This window comes from Ursus americanus, chromosome 19, assembly GCF_024610735.1.
Source record: "Ursus americanus isolate L20-20 chromosome 19, mUrsAme1.1.p, whole genome shotgun sequence".
Classification (NCBI taxonomy): domain Eukaryota; kingdom Metazoa; phylum Chordata; class Mammalia; order Carnivora; family Ursidae; genus Ursus; species Ursus americanus.
In genome coordinates, this window is record NC_142145.1 from 20,771,200 (window position 1) to 20,785,298 (window position 14,099).

Below are 14,099 nucleotides of genomic sequence, written 5' to 3' on the forward strand. Positions count from 1 at the left end.
CCACTTAAAAGGCAATCACTGGGTTTGAAAGTGTCATAAAGTCCCGATATACATGCTCTCCTGTGTTGTAACAGTACCTCAGGGTAGACATATTTAGGTGAAAATAACAGACTAATAAGACATTTTTTATAGTTTGCTTATGTAAGGGAGAATGGCTAATGACCCTTTAAATAGCTTTCTTTAAACTCTCAGTGATCAATTAGAAATACTATGTTCTATACATTATGTGATTCATTAAAAGTCATAGTGTTTTAAAAAAGTAAACATTATCTTATTTTATTTATCAGTTAATTTAAAAAGTAGCAGAAAGCAATGAGTTCGGATGTTTTCCTAGACCTAAGTTTGAATGTGTTTCTTTAACAAGCTATATTAACTTTCTATACCTCCTGAGTGAAATATTTAGGTTGGACCCTCAGTGGGTCCTATAAAATGGAAATAATAATACTTATTATATACAGCTATGGTCAGAAAATGGAAATAATAATACTTATTATATACAGCTATGGTCAGAAATAGAGAAAATACATACAAAATAATCATCTTAGCACCTGACAGGGAGTAAGTGCTTATATCGTTATACTACTGAAACATCAAATAAAATATTGCCTAAATTAATAATCCATTTGGGATACTTCCGGTGTAGACTTCCAAACTACAAAATTGTTAGAAATAATACCCAATGTGAAAAATAAATTAACTTCTCACAAATGACTAGAGAACTCAGTTCTTGCTTCAAAACCAAAACACTATCTTTTGACAGTAATAAGAATCATTGCTTTTTTGAAACAATGGTCACCTAAATTTAAGTTATTGCTGAGTCATTATTATTGGAAAAATATTAAGCACTTCTGATATAACTTGAATCTCAGGGGAGGAACCCATCCAAAGTGTTTAAATAGCACTTTCTGTTAAAAGATTCGGCTTCTAAGTGAAAGAAATAAGATTTCCTTGAAGTGATTTTTACATTTACTACAAAGGAATGAGGCAAGTAATGAAAGGTCAGAACTTTCTGTAGCATGGTTTTACTTACGGTTTAAAAAGTCATTTTACAGTAGTATCTCAATATGCCCTTTCTGTGCTTAATAAATTAATTAATTGGAATAAATTAACCTTTTATGTGAGAACTTACAATGAAGACAGTTGTAGATAGCATAGATTTTTATTAGCATGACTTAAATTTAACAATTCACCATTTCTGACCAACTTAGATTCCTACAGAGCAATACACCTTATGAATATTTTTAAAACCTTGTAAACTAGAATTTTTAAAATTTCTACTCATTTTTTTTTTCCTTTCCACCCAGAAGAACATCACATTTCAAGTCAGAAAGTAATGACTCTGGACTCCATTGAGCATTAGTGAGATTATATTGGTGCCATTTGCCTTGGAGAGTTAGGGATCATGAGGACTCCCATTATAAATCTTTGATTCCAGGCCTTTATGACTTCCTCATAAAAGTTCCCATCAGTTTAAAACTTGGTATTCAAGGTCTTTCATTAATTTCCCAATCTCAATTCAAAGGCTGAATAATCAGAATATTTGCCATCAAATGGGCAGTTCAGAAAGTCAAGTGGAATGGAATCTTTTGATGTAGTTGACCCTCATTATTTGTACTAATTTGTTCTATAAAGTTGCTGTAAACACTGAATTAAGGAATCCTAAGTATTGCTTCTAGAGGCAATTCAGTGTTAGGTTCCTGGGAGCCTCTGGTTACCACATTTTTATCAGTCAATACATAGCCTTGTTTTATGTGTGGTTCTGTTTAAAGACACTTTATTGAATATATAATGTGCATTCATTAACATTGAACTCACAGTCAACAACATTACAACTCATGCTTGAGTGAAGCTTAATTAACACACATTCTCTCCACAAGGTGCGGCACACAGCCGTTCGCACGCAGGGATGCTAAGCAGCACTTCTGCATACATTTAAGGGCCACTTTAAACACCGAATCTGCCACCAGAAAACCCACAAAAATGTGAAAAATTGGCACTAAATACACTGTCGAAAGGACACTTGTTTACACTGCAAGAGCCGAAACAATAAGGCAAAGGGTCCCCTTGTCCCATTTTGGCCGAGTTTGTGAGCATTGAGCTATTTAAAGTTTTGCCTGCTCTGCACATGTCCACAAAGGACCAAAAAAGCTCCACGGGTACTGATTTTGGTGGTTAAAAATAAATTTTAGCGGTAGGTAAATTTACAAATGCAGAATCTGCAAGTAATGGCCATCAACCATGTATCTGGACCCATCAAAAGACTCCTCCAAATTAGGAAAAAAAAAAAATTAGAGCTCACAAACCTAGACCTCTACAGTTAAGAGTTCTGAATGACAGACAGCCTGACTCCAGAAGAGGCCAGATGACGCTTACCACCTTGTAGGCTTCAGAGGGGAAGCTGCATGATGTAGTTCAGAGATTTGCAAATATCCTCCAGAACACTGTGATTATTTCATGAGATAATGGATGTAACACACTGGCCACAGGCCCTGGCACAGAGCTGGCACTCAATAGACATTATGATGTCATTTAATGTAATTCATTCTATGTGATTTTTCCAAATGAAAGAAAAATACACTGTCTTACGCATCTTTTCTTGGTGTTACCGTAATAGCATGGGTATCCATTATCTGAATAATCAAAGACCTACATGTGTTTCGTTAAAATTGGTAAAGAGAGAATCAAATTTTTCAAAGTCACATGGGCATTCCATCCACTTTTTATTTTCATGATGTTCGATTACCATAAAAGGTTTCATCCTTTCTCTACTAAATTCAATAAAAACAAATATATATTTCATAATCTGATGGGCCTAAAGTCTTAGGAATGATTGGAAAATTGGTTTTGTGAAATAATAATGTCTTTAATTTTTATAGTACTTGGGAGAGAACAAATCCAATGATTGCTCAGGGACTGGACTTCTTTCCTACAATTGCAGTCTTCCCTGATAACAGTTTTGTTATTAGAACACTTTGAGCTCAACATATGTCTCAATAATTTTACAGGTCTTTGAATTTGAACAGAAATTCCTATGGCATTGAATATTTCAAAGCATTTCCTGCTGAAATAAGGTGCTATATAGTCAATCAGCTGGAAGAAATTTCACAGATAATCTAGCCCAATGCTCCCTTAAATGAAATATTAATCAGCATTATGGGGTGGGGAGGAAGTTCCTTGGTCAATTAAGTTGGAAAACATATTTCTTTTCTCAAATCTCAGAATTTTGAACATGCTAATGTGAGCCGTGAATTGCCAGGAGAGATAGGGCAGGGATGGTAAAGAATATATTGAATTATTCCAGAAAAATGTATTGAAGATCCAGGTAGGTGCTGGGGATGTGATGCTGTGATCAAAACATGGATGGACTTTGAGGGCCCTATGCTAATGAAATGAATCAGACAGAGAAAGACAAATACTCTATAATATCACTTGTATCTGGAATCTGAAAAAGGTGAACTCATAGAAACAGACAGAAAAATGGTGGCTATCAAGAGTGGGTGTTGGGGGAAATGAGGAGATACTGGCCAAAGGGTATAAATTTCCAGTTACCAGAAGAATAAATTCTGGGGTTACAATATACATCATGGTGATTATAGTTAATACTGTACTATATACTTGAAAGTTGCTCAGAGTGTAGATATTGAATTTTCTTATTACAAAAAATAAATAGTAATTATGTGATGTGAGGGGGGTGTCAGCTAATTCTATGGTGGTGATTGTTTTGAGATATATAGTGTATCAAATTAACCCATTGCATACCTTAAACTCACGCAATGTTATACGTCTATTATACCTCAGTTAAGCTGGGGGGAGGGTAGGGGGAGAGAATTCATGAAAGGATTCAAGCAGGCAGAAAGTAAACTATAAGAGGCACATACAGTTGTGATGTAGCCATAAGTCTGCCCAACTGGTTAAACCAGAGAAGGGAAAAAATCAATATATATTAAATGGCCTATCTCTTCCAAACCTAAAACATGTACCTTGTCTGGATCATTGTGACCTGAGTAGAATGTCAGTTTACTTCTCACCTGGGATCAACCCATAACTGTTAGAAGGGAGTTGTGAAAGCTCCACTTCTGAGCTGTTTTTCTGGAAGAGCAGAGAGGGAGCAATAGCCAGGCTATGGAACCATTAGAAAGTATTTATAGGGCCACACTTACATTGTTTCATAATAATTTGCACATCATTGTCTTCTTGTATATTCTGTGGTTTGATAACAGTTTCCAAATTAGAATATTATGGGATGGCAGCAGAGTAGGAGGATCCTAGGTTTGTCTCATCCAAGGAATACAACTAGGTAAGTATCAAATTAGAATATTGTGATTGCTCCCACCCCCCACACGCCTCTCAAAAAAGAGGCATGATTGTTGACATCATGGAGATTACAATTTACTGGAAAAGACATATTAAACAAATCATGAAGTAAATACATATGAAATTACAACTACAATTGTTATTTTAAAAAACAGTAGGGTTCAAAGGAAAGATGTAATATGAAAACATAACATCACATTGGAGGAGGAGGAAGGTCATAATGAAAGACCTCAGAAGTAACATTTAGGCAGAATCATGGAGTATCCTTGGAGTTAGCTCCTGTTTCTTTACAGGGGAACTGAGAGCAGGTTATGTGTCTGGAACACTGGGAGCAAAAGGGAACTGGCACAAAATGAGGCTGGAAAGAGAAACAAGACCCAGTTCCTTCAAGAGCCTTGTAGATCACATTCAGTTATCCTCAGAACAATCACGGAGTATTTAAGGGCTTTCTGGAAGAAGGGAGTTGATGGTGGAAGTGGAGAGACCGGCCAAGAGGATGTTAACGTTCTCCAGGTGAGAGACAGTGATACCTTCAACTGAGTTGGTGGCGATGGCAGTCAAGCAAAGTAGACAGACACACAGTCTGAAAGTAAATGAGCAAAGCAGACTGCACGTGGGGGAGGAAAAAAAAGGAAGTGTCAGGTTCAGACTTAAGCCATAGCTCTATGTCTGAGGTGAGGGAGAAGATGAAAGATGAGCGAGGGAAGAACAGGAGTTCAGTCTTGACTACGTTAGGGTTGAGATCTTATGATAAATTATAAAGAGGCAGCCAGAAGGTCTGTGTTAGAAATATAAATTTGGGAGTTGGCACATAGATGGGAGTGAGTGAGGTCACCGAGTCAAGAGGAGAGAGTCAGCAGAGATGCTTTTTCAAGACTAATACTTCTAGTATTCAAGTAGAAGGGGAGGATCTGACAAAAGAGACACGAGTGGCCCAACAAGGTTCCCAATACTTATTTGACAAAAGGACACTTCCTTTTTTCCCTCAGAGCTTCTCATGGGCCCATTTACCTTGGAACAACCTTTGGGGGATGGTGATCTAGATCAGTGGTTTTTAACTGGGGAGATTTTGCTCCCCAAGGGGAAATCTGGCAAAGTATAGAGATATTTTTGGTTGTTACAACAGTGTAGAAGGGAAATACTCCTGGCATCTAGTGTGTAAAGGCCAGGGATTCTACATTGCATAGGACAGGACCCACAACAAAGAATTATCCAGCCTCAAACGGCAGTAGTTCTGAGGTTGAGAAACCCTGATATAGCTTAATACTTTCTATGTTCAGATGAAAAACTGAGATCCCAAGGCTTTAAGTGACTTGATTCATACAGTACTAATTCCTGGCAAAGTCTTCTAGAACCCGGGGTTTGTGATTAATCCGGAATCTCTAAAATAATTTGCCATAGATAATGGTTGGATGGTAGGTAGGCAGAGCCTCTTGTAGACTAGAACTTGAGACCCTGGACCACTCCAATTACTTTCTATCAGGGAAACAACATAAAGTTTTATTTCTGGACTTTTCTCCTGACATTAAGGTGTCTGTTCAATATTTTATAATGGCTCACCAACCTTAGAATGATCATTTCATGCAAATATGGAAGAGTTTTAATGCAGACTTTATTTGGATTAAAGTGTTATTGAATAAAATGTTATTGAATTCTGAAAATAATAAAACAAAATTTTTCAAAAGTAGGGGGCAAATCATGGTCTTTTCTCCTAAACACAAAGTGTAAGTCATGTTTTACAGAACACTCAATATGACTTTGAATATTTAAAAAATTAATGATATTCACTTTTCAATAATATTTCACCAAAGCATCAATACCTTTCAAACTTAATTGGTTTTTAAAGGTTGAGATCAATATGGCAACGTCTTTGGAGGGATCGTAGATCTCTTAGCCAAAATTACTAATTTCACAAATGGTAGGAAGAACCACCGACAAAAAGAAATTGGTGATTTATCTTCCACAATGAGAAAAGCAGGATGGAAGTAATTGTCACTGTTGTTCTTATTCATACAAACATAAGCTCTAAAATCACATTTTCAAAAGTTGAAGATTTTCCTGCTTTAAGAATGTGGACCATAAAATTGAATGCACCATGAAAGTAAAATACTAGCATATCAGTACATATTAGCTTTGATTCTACCTGCCATCAGAAAATAATTTAGTATGCCTCTTCAGTTTCCTCAATTTAATTAAGGGCTTCCAACTACAAGAGTAAACATGAACTATAGCTTTGTTTTTCTTTATTTGAATTCCAAGAGTGTATTTTTAAAAGAGTGGCATCCTGTAAGAGAGAGTAAGTGATTAGTGAGTTCTAAATTTATTTGCAACCAGCTTGAGCATACTGCCAATAAGCCATTATTCTATTGTAATTCTTTGAAGGATGAATTCAGGAAGTGTAGGAGGTAGAGATAGGAAGACTTTATAATTCTGTCACTCTAAGAGATGTATGAAATTTTCCATGGTTATAAGGTTCAAAAACCCAGATTTTAAAATGCTTTTGTTGATGCAGCGTAGATCAGGAGTGGTTGGAGTTGTATCAGTCAAGGCTTTATTTATACATCGATTTGGAAATTATACCCCCTTCTTAAGGCTTAAGACATTAGCAGAACTTTAGTTAGGAAGGTAGGGTTTTTCAAGATGCCTTAGCTGATTGGCTTGTAATAAACCAAGCTAAAGTTAAATTACATATTTACCATCATTTATTGGTTAGCAAAATAGAATGGGAAACAGATTGAGTTTGCTCTCCACTGTCCATGTCTCTCGGAAGTTACCAATTCACCTTAATTAGTCAAGTAGCCTGTAATAATTCGTTATTCCAGTAAGGATTCTAGAAATGATTCAAGTGCTTTGTTCATCTCATTCATTTAACATTATTCCTAAAACGTCATTAAGTGATGCAGAAAAGTGAAAAGGAGTGATGACAATAATCTATCTAAACCAGTTCAAAGTCACTGGCTGCCATTCCTCTACTTTACTCAATCAAACTACAATTATCTTTCTCATGAGGAATCTTCAACGGTAAAAAAAAATACAATGACCTACATTTCCCTCAGTTACTGTCACTGTCATTCTCCCCATCTGAGGTCTGAGTCCTGTGTAAAGTTCTGGTTGACTTACCTGTTAGTGTCCAATTTGGTATGGGGTTTCTTTTCTTTGTTTTGAAGGACAAGTTCAGATACTTAATACCCAACTTTTAAACTTGATCCAAATTAGGACTGCTAGATTTAGTAATTAAAAAAACAGGAGGCTCAGTTAAATTTCAAGTATTTCCAGTTGCCTATACATATGTAGCCTGAGATGCATATGTACATTGAAATAGAAATTCTTTGCAATATTTTCCTTTATCTCATCTTTAGAGGCAATTCAAAATGATTCACATTCTACTGGGCCTCCTCTATTTTGAGTTGCTGAATTTGGTAATTCTATCCAAAATGAGAGCTCTGTAGGATGTGCAGTTTAAGAGAATACTTTGTTCTATGTCTGTGGCTTATGCCTGCTCCACCTTTAACATGCATAACCACCGCTTAGTAGAGGGTAGGAATGGTGAAGGGACAATTGTTCCTTCTCAATTATCCATTCTGACTCTCTCTTAATTTCCTGGCACTCTGTCTCTTCAAAAAACACCATCTTGTGCCAATATAGATAGTCATGCCCTTAGCTGTGGATGAATTCCAATTTGAAACTCTCTGTAGAACAGCATCTGAAAATCAGCCCTGCAGGATGATTCTAAAGGAGATGACGTTCATTCCTGGCATGGACTCTAAACCTAGAAGCTCTCTAACTCAGGGCAAAAGACGCTGTAATGTTGTTTCCCCACCCAGCTTCAACAATGACCTTCTTTTACCCTCCCCCTCACATCCCCGGGATTTGTCCCACTCTGTTTCATCTTCCTGGAGTGTATTTCTCTGCCTTGCCCACCTGGGTAATTCTCCCTCTTCGTTTGTTGCTCCCGTGGGGGTCTAGTTTTCCATCTGTGGGCACAGCTTATAGCAAGCTCCCTGCACGCAGTGAGGGCTTAGTAGCATTTCTTAACTGGCTGCTTGAATGCATGAAATGTGTTTGGCATATTGTTGAGAGTTAAGATAAAATTTGAAGCAAAAGAATGAGTTGATAAAACCTGCACAGTTTTGGGAAGGGAACCACATCTAAACCTATTTAAAGAGCACACCCTTGGTCTGTTTTCAGTCCCAACACATCCCTCCTCTCATCTGGATGCTGTGAGCTCCCTAAAGTGTCCCTTGAGTGTATGAGAGCCTAGAAACTACCAGAGCCAGGTACTAGCTATAGCAGGTGTCTAAACCTCAAATACCTATAGGAGATAATGTTACTTAATGAGGGAAGAGGATCTGTGCACATGACAATAGGAAGTGGTGAGGATTGTAGCAATCTGAAAAGAGCATTCTGGATATAACCTTAGACAGGTCTGATTGGAATATATTGAGGAAGTTTAAATGTAAGAAATTATACTTGTCTGGTTAAGTAAATACATTATTAGCAGAGGAGGGTATGCCTGGCAATTACAAAAGAAGAGTGGAGAGGTAAAAATATGTTCCTGAGTCCACCACTGGCCAGAGAGGGGACACTGAGTCTTTAACTGGAGCATCTGGTCTACTCCACAGACGCATATGTCCTCTTTGAGAAAATAGATGCATTAGGTTATCATAGCCTATAATAGGAAATAATCATGTAATTCACCCCCTTATTCCAATTTCTCACTCAGCAAGGAATTTTTAGATTGCAACTTTGTCTTCCCATATGGATTTTTTTTTTTAAGATTTTATTTATTTATTTGACAGAGATAGAGACAGCCAGCGAGAGAGGGAACACAAGCAGGGGGAGTGGGAGAGGAAGAAGCAGGCTCATAGCGGAAGAGCCTGATGTGGGGCTCGATCCCGCAACGCCGGGATCACGCCCTGAGCCGAAGGCAGACGCTTAACCGCTGTGCCACCCAGGCGCCCCTCCCATATGGATTTTTTAATAGGAGGTCACCTAAATGAATATTTATCTAATTAGTAACCAAATTTCTCATGGAAACCTGCCAAAACAGTTATATACACATATTGTGTTATTTTCATAAAATAAAATACTATACAGCAGTAAAGATAAATGAAGGAGAGGTATTTGTAAATACATGGATAAATCTTAAAAACAAAATTAAAGATGAATGCAAGTTGCAACAAGATACAGTATGATGCCATTTCTATAAAGTGATAAACATGTATAATAATACAACTTTTAAGGATATTTATCTATACAGTAAACACCACATTTGGGAGAATGGTTACATCAATGAGGAATGGAGGAAATGGTGGTGAGCGTGTGGTAAGTCAGAGACATATAAGAGATTTCCATTGTGTATTGAATATTTTATATCTTAACCTTGCTGATGGGTACACAAGCATTCATATTTGTATTTTGAATCTATTAAATGTATTTATAGTAAACCAAACCAAACAACTGCAACTGGAACAATTTTTAAAAAAACTATAAAAGGAACTTAGCATATATACATCAGTCTCTTGGGAGTTTGGCTAGTGTTATTCCATTCTCCCGCAGTTTCCACTTCAGCAAAACTGAGGACAAGATCCTAAAAGCCAGTTCCAACACCAATCTGCTGCTTCTGTGCAGTTCAGATATTACCTCTGTCTGGTTAACCCCGAAGCATGTGAATGAGCCATTAGAATGAGCAGAAATAAATGTTTAACCTTGAGAGTGGGAAGAAAAATTAGCAATAAGGTGCTAGAGGATTTTGAAGAGTAAACTCTCCATGCAAAAGGTCCCAGGGACTTTAATTTTAGGAAACTGAGGGGGTTTAGTTCAAACTACCTTAGATATCGCCTCTCTCTAATAATAATAAATTTTTGGAAACATTTTAAATACATATAACACTTAAAAATCTAGATATTATATTGTTAAAACCCTGCATCGTTTATTAGAAGTGATTTTTCTAAATTTTTCTGACTCTTTTTGTGCTCTTGTTGACTGTCATTGGCATTGTCTGCTGGTAGAATATGCTACAGGTTTGCTAATAACTTCATATTTCTATTATCCCCACTAAAACCCTAGGTCTGGGGTTCTTAACACTTTCAGTAAATAAAAAAAAAAATTGCCTCAGACACTCTGGAATTAACCATTTAATTAACATAACGAATCCAGTAGACCCTAATTGATAGACTTACCATTGAGAGTGCTTCTATCAATCAAATTAGTATCAACTGGCCAATAACCTCCATCTCCATGACGACCTGTTCGTGGGAAAAACATAAGAATGTTAGTGGATAGAGAGCATGAAAGCACAATGAAAGAGAACAGACAGAAATAATAAATATTTTAAAACACACAAACAATTGAACAAGGTGTTTTGGCCACCTCAGAGAAAGGCTGAGAATATTAATTCCAGTATACTTTCTGAGAAAATGTTATTTTCTATGTGTAAGAAAATCTGTCACGAATAGAGACTCTTTTAAAGTTAAAATTTAAGCTAAATTCAATTCCTCTCTGAAAAGTCATCCCCGCTCCTCTTTTTTTTTTCTTCCAATCTTCTTGCAAAAAGTGTCCCCAGAAGTAGGGGTAGGAGTCTCAATGTTGCTTTCCTGAACATCTCAGAACAGAAAGGGTGCTGGTCATGGCTCCTAGAGAGGCAGAGCCCCCGACTTCCGTGCTGCAAGAGGTCCATCCATCTGACATGACTTTGTGGCAAATTAGCAGTATTACTCTACAAGGGGACAGCAGCACATTTTGTCTTATAAATGGGTTTTGAGCAGTCCTTGTGATCTGTGCCAAATAGGTGCCTGGGAATGAGGTATTAGATAGGGAACCTCACATACACCTGTTCTGAATATTTCTTACAAACACAGCAGGGAAGGAAGAAGGCTTCTTTCATATCACATTATTGCAAACACTGCTTTCCAGTAGGTGTGCAACAGTTGTGAAAGCAGTATTTAAGAGGATTGAGCCAGGAAATAACCAGAATTGTACCATCATCCAAATTTAATTAATGGTATTTCACCACAGGTAATACCTTTTTCTATTGGCACACTTGTAGACCTGTAATTATTTTATTAGATTTTGAATTCTAGAATATCTATTAGGTTGACAATTTATAGGAACACATTTGGGAGTTGAATTTATATGCAAACACATACAAGAATACAGCTAATAATCCGTTTATTCACTTCAGAGAGTTATTTCTGAGAGCAGTTACAATCAGCGGACAATGTAGAGGAAGGCGACTGACCAGTCAGCCACAATAACATAGGTCGTCTGCTCACAGGCATAGTTTTATTTTTCTTCTTCTTCTTCTTCCTTTTTTTTTTTTTTAAGATTTTCATTTATTTGAGACAGAGTATAAGTGGGAGGAGCAGAGGGAGAGAGCAAATCTCAAGCAGACTCCGCAATGAGCATGGAGTCTGAGGCGGGGCTTGATCTGAGGACCCTGAAATCATGACCTGAGCCGAAACCAAGAGTCAGACCCAGGACCCTGAGATCAAGACCTGAGCCAAAACCAAGAGTCAGATGCTTAATCAACTGCACCGCCCAGGCGCCCCTAGTTTTCTTCTTCTTTAAGACTTTCAAGTCCTGCTCTTGTGATACTCTTTGGCCTCCCGGAACACTCCTCTTGCTAATGCTATCCCAAGATCTCATCGTTTTATTTGCAAAACAGTTATGAGGGAACAACTTCAATCTTGTTAACAGACCATACATTCGGAATTTTAGAAATTCTTTTCCTATCAAGCCAGAGCTGAAGTTAGGATGTCAAGCTTCCAACAAGCAATGCATACATTAATCCAATCACATCATCTTCTGTTTTCAGCATAAATGGGTAAATGTAAAATCTGCTGGCCAGTGACTGTGAGTCTATATAAGGCAGGAATTAGGATGAAGGCTCCCCTGGGGAAAGGCAGGAGAGAAGCAAATGAAATAAGCAGCAAATGTGAATATTTTGGTGGGCTGACTAAAATGTGGACAAGCCTTTTCCCAAATACCTTGTTTGTGTGACTCTGACACATTTGGGGTTTCAACGAACAGAGGATATGATTTGCCCACGGGACAGTGTAAGATCAATGTTAGAAGAAATGAAGTGAGACGGAAGTTCTGTATGAATATTAAGATAGCTTTTCTCCCATCTGAAAGCGACTCGATTGCAAGGCAGTCAGCCAAAAGAGATGCTAACAGTCCCATCACTTAGGCCAGTAAAGCAATAAATGATTCCTGGTGGGAGTAATCCTGTATTGGCTGGAAATTAGGTAAATAGTCTATGGAGGATTTTCCTTTTCCTCTAGCATCCTGACAAATGTCTTTTTAATGAAGTTTCTCCGTCTCCCAGCTAGTTTGTGGGAAGACGCAAAAACAAGCCCACAAACACATCCATATATTACTCAGACATAAAGCTCTATGGGTAGAGCACCCCCTGGATTTAGCGAGGCTATTGATTACACTGTGAATTTCAATAGGTAGGAGAAAATCAAGTATCATATGGTTAGAGCTCTATGTCAGATAAAGGTATTCTAGAAATGCTTTCTACATAACAGAGGGCAGCCTAAAACGTGAGCATTCTACCCACGCAATCTAGTGTATTGACACTGCTTAACTTTTTGTTGGTTATAATTAGATTGATACCACAAAAGAAAATTAAGTAACTCTTAACACAACCCAACAAAAGTACTTTAAAGAAACTTGATATCATCAGCAAGCAAGATTGGATTTATGGTAATTTAGAGTCCTTGAACCACTTCAGTAAGGAAACACAAAACTCATTTCTGGGGTATTGGTGAGACCGGGAATCTCTTCATCTAAAGACGTGAGAATAAAATTTTAACTGTGTGCTAGTATGTTTCTATTCTCTAAAATATGTGTTTTAACTTCCAGAAAGGCTTCCTTTGTGGGGAAAATAATAAGCTAAAACAAACCAAAAAAAGACCCTCCCATTGCTCCAAGTCAAGAACCACAAAGTTGTCAAATGAGGGGACACTGAAGACCAAAGAGGACACTGAGTGTCAGTGTACTTCAAAGCATTTTTAAGGGCTTTTTGATGTGGATCAAATACTGAGTGTGTTTAGTTAACTTGGTTAATTTCATAAGCATTGCTCTAGGGAAACAGAAGATGAACGCGATTCTGCAAGATGGAAAGTCAGTTGACGCAAAAGTATAAAGTACTGTCTGATCCCAGAGGTCTTTGTTTTATTAGTGGAGCATAAAACTGGCAATAATTCATTCAGAATTTATTAAGGGCCTGCTAAATGCAAGGCACAGTCTTAGATCCTCAGGGAAGTGATAATATAAAAACATGTATTAAGGGAGGATCCTGCCATGACAGATCGAGTTGGTTCACTGTATCCCAATCCTATATAGGATCTAAACACCAGCTGCAGATGGTTTTTAATTTGTGCTGACTTCAAAGATTTAAGAACAACTTAACCCTTCTTTTACTATAAAAATCACTATTAGGTTTAATTACAATTTTTTTTTATTTGTCTAGTCTTGTTGAAAGAACTACATGCAAATGAAAATAATGTATTATTTTCAGTCTTATGTGTTCTACAGCTATATTAGGTTAAAACTCCTGATTTTTTTTGCATACTGCATTAAATCTCTAACATTTTTCAAAATTAAAAATTCCCAATAGGTATATGAAATTTATATATAACATTTCTAGAAATAATGTAATATTTTAATGTATACTGACTTTTTTGTATTCAAATAAAGCTCAATATGGTTCAAAAAATTGGAAACGGGCAGATTTTCTTTTTTTTTCTTTTTTATAGAATTAGTATCATGACTTT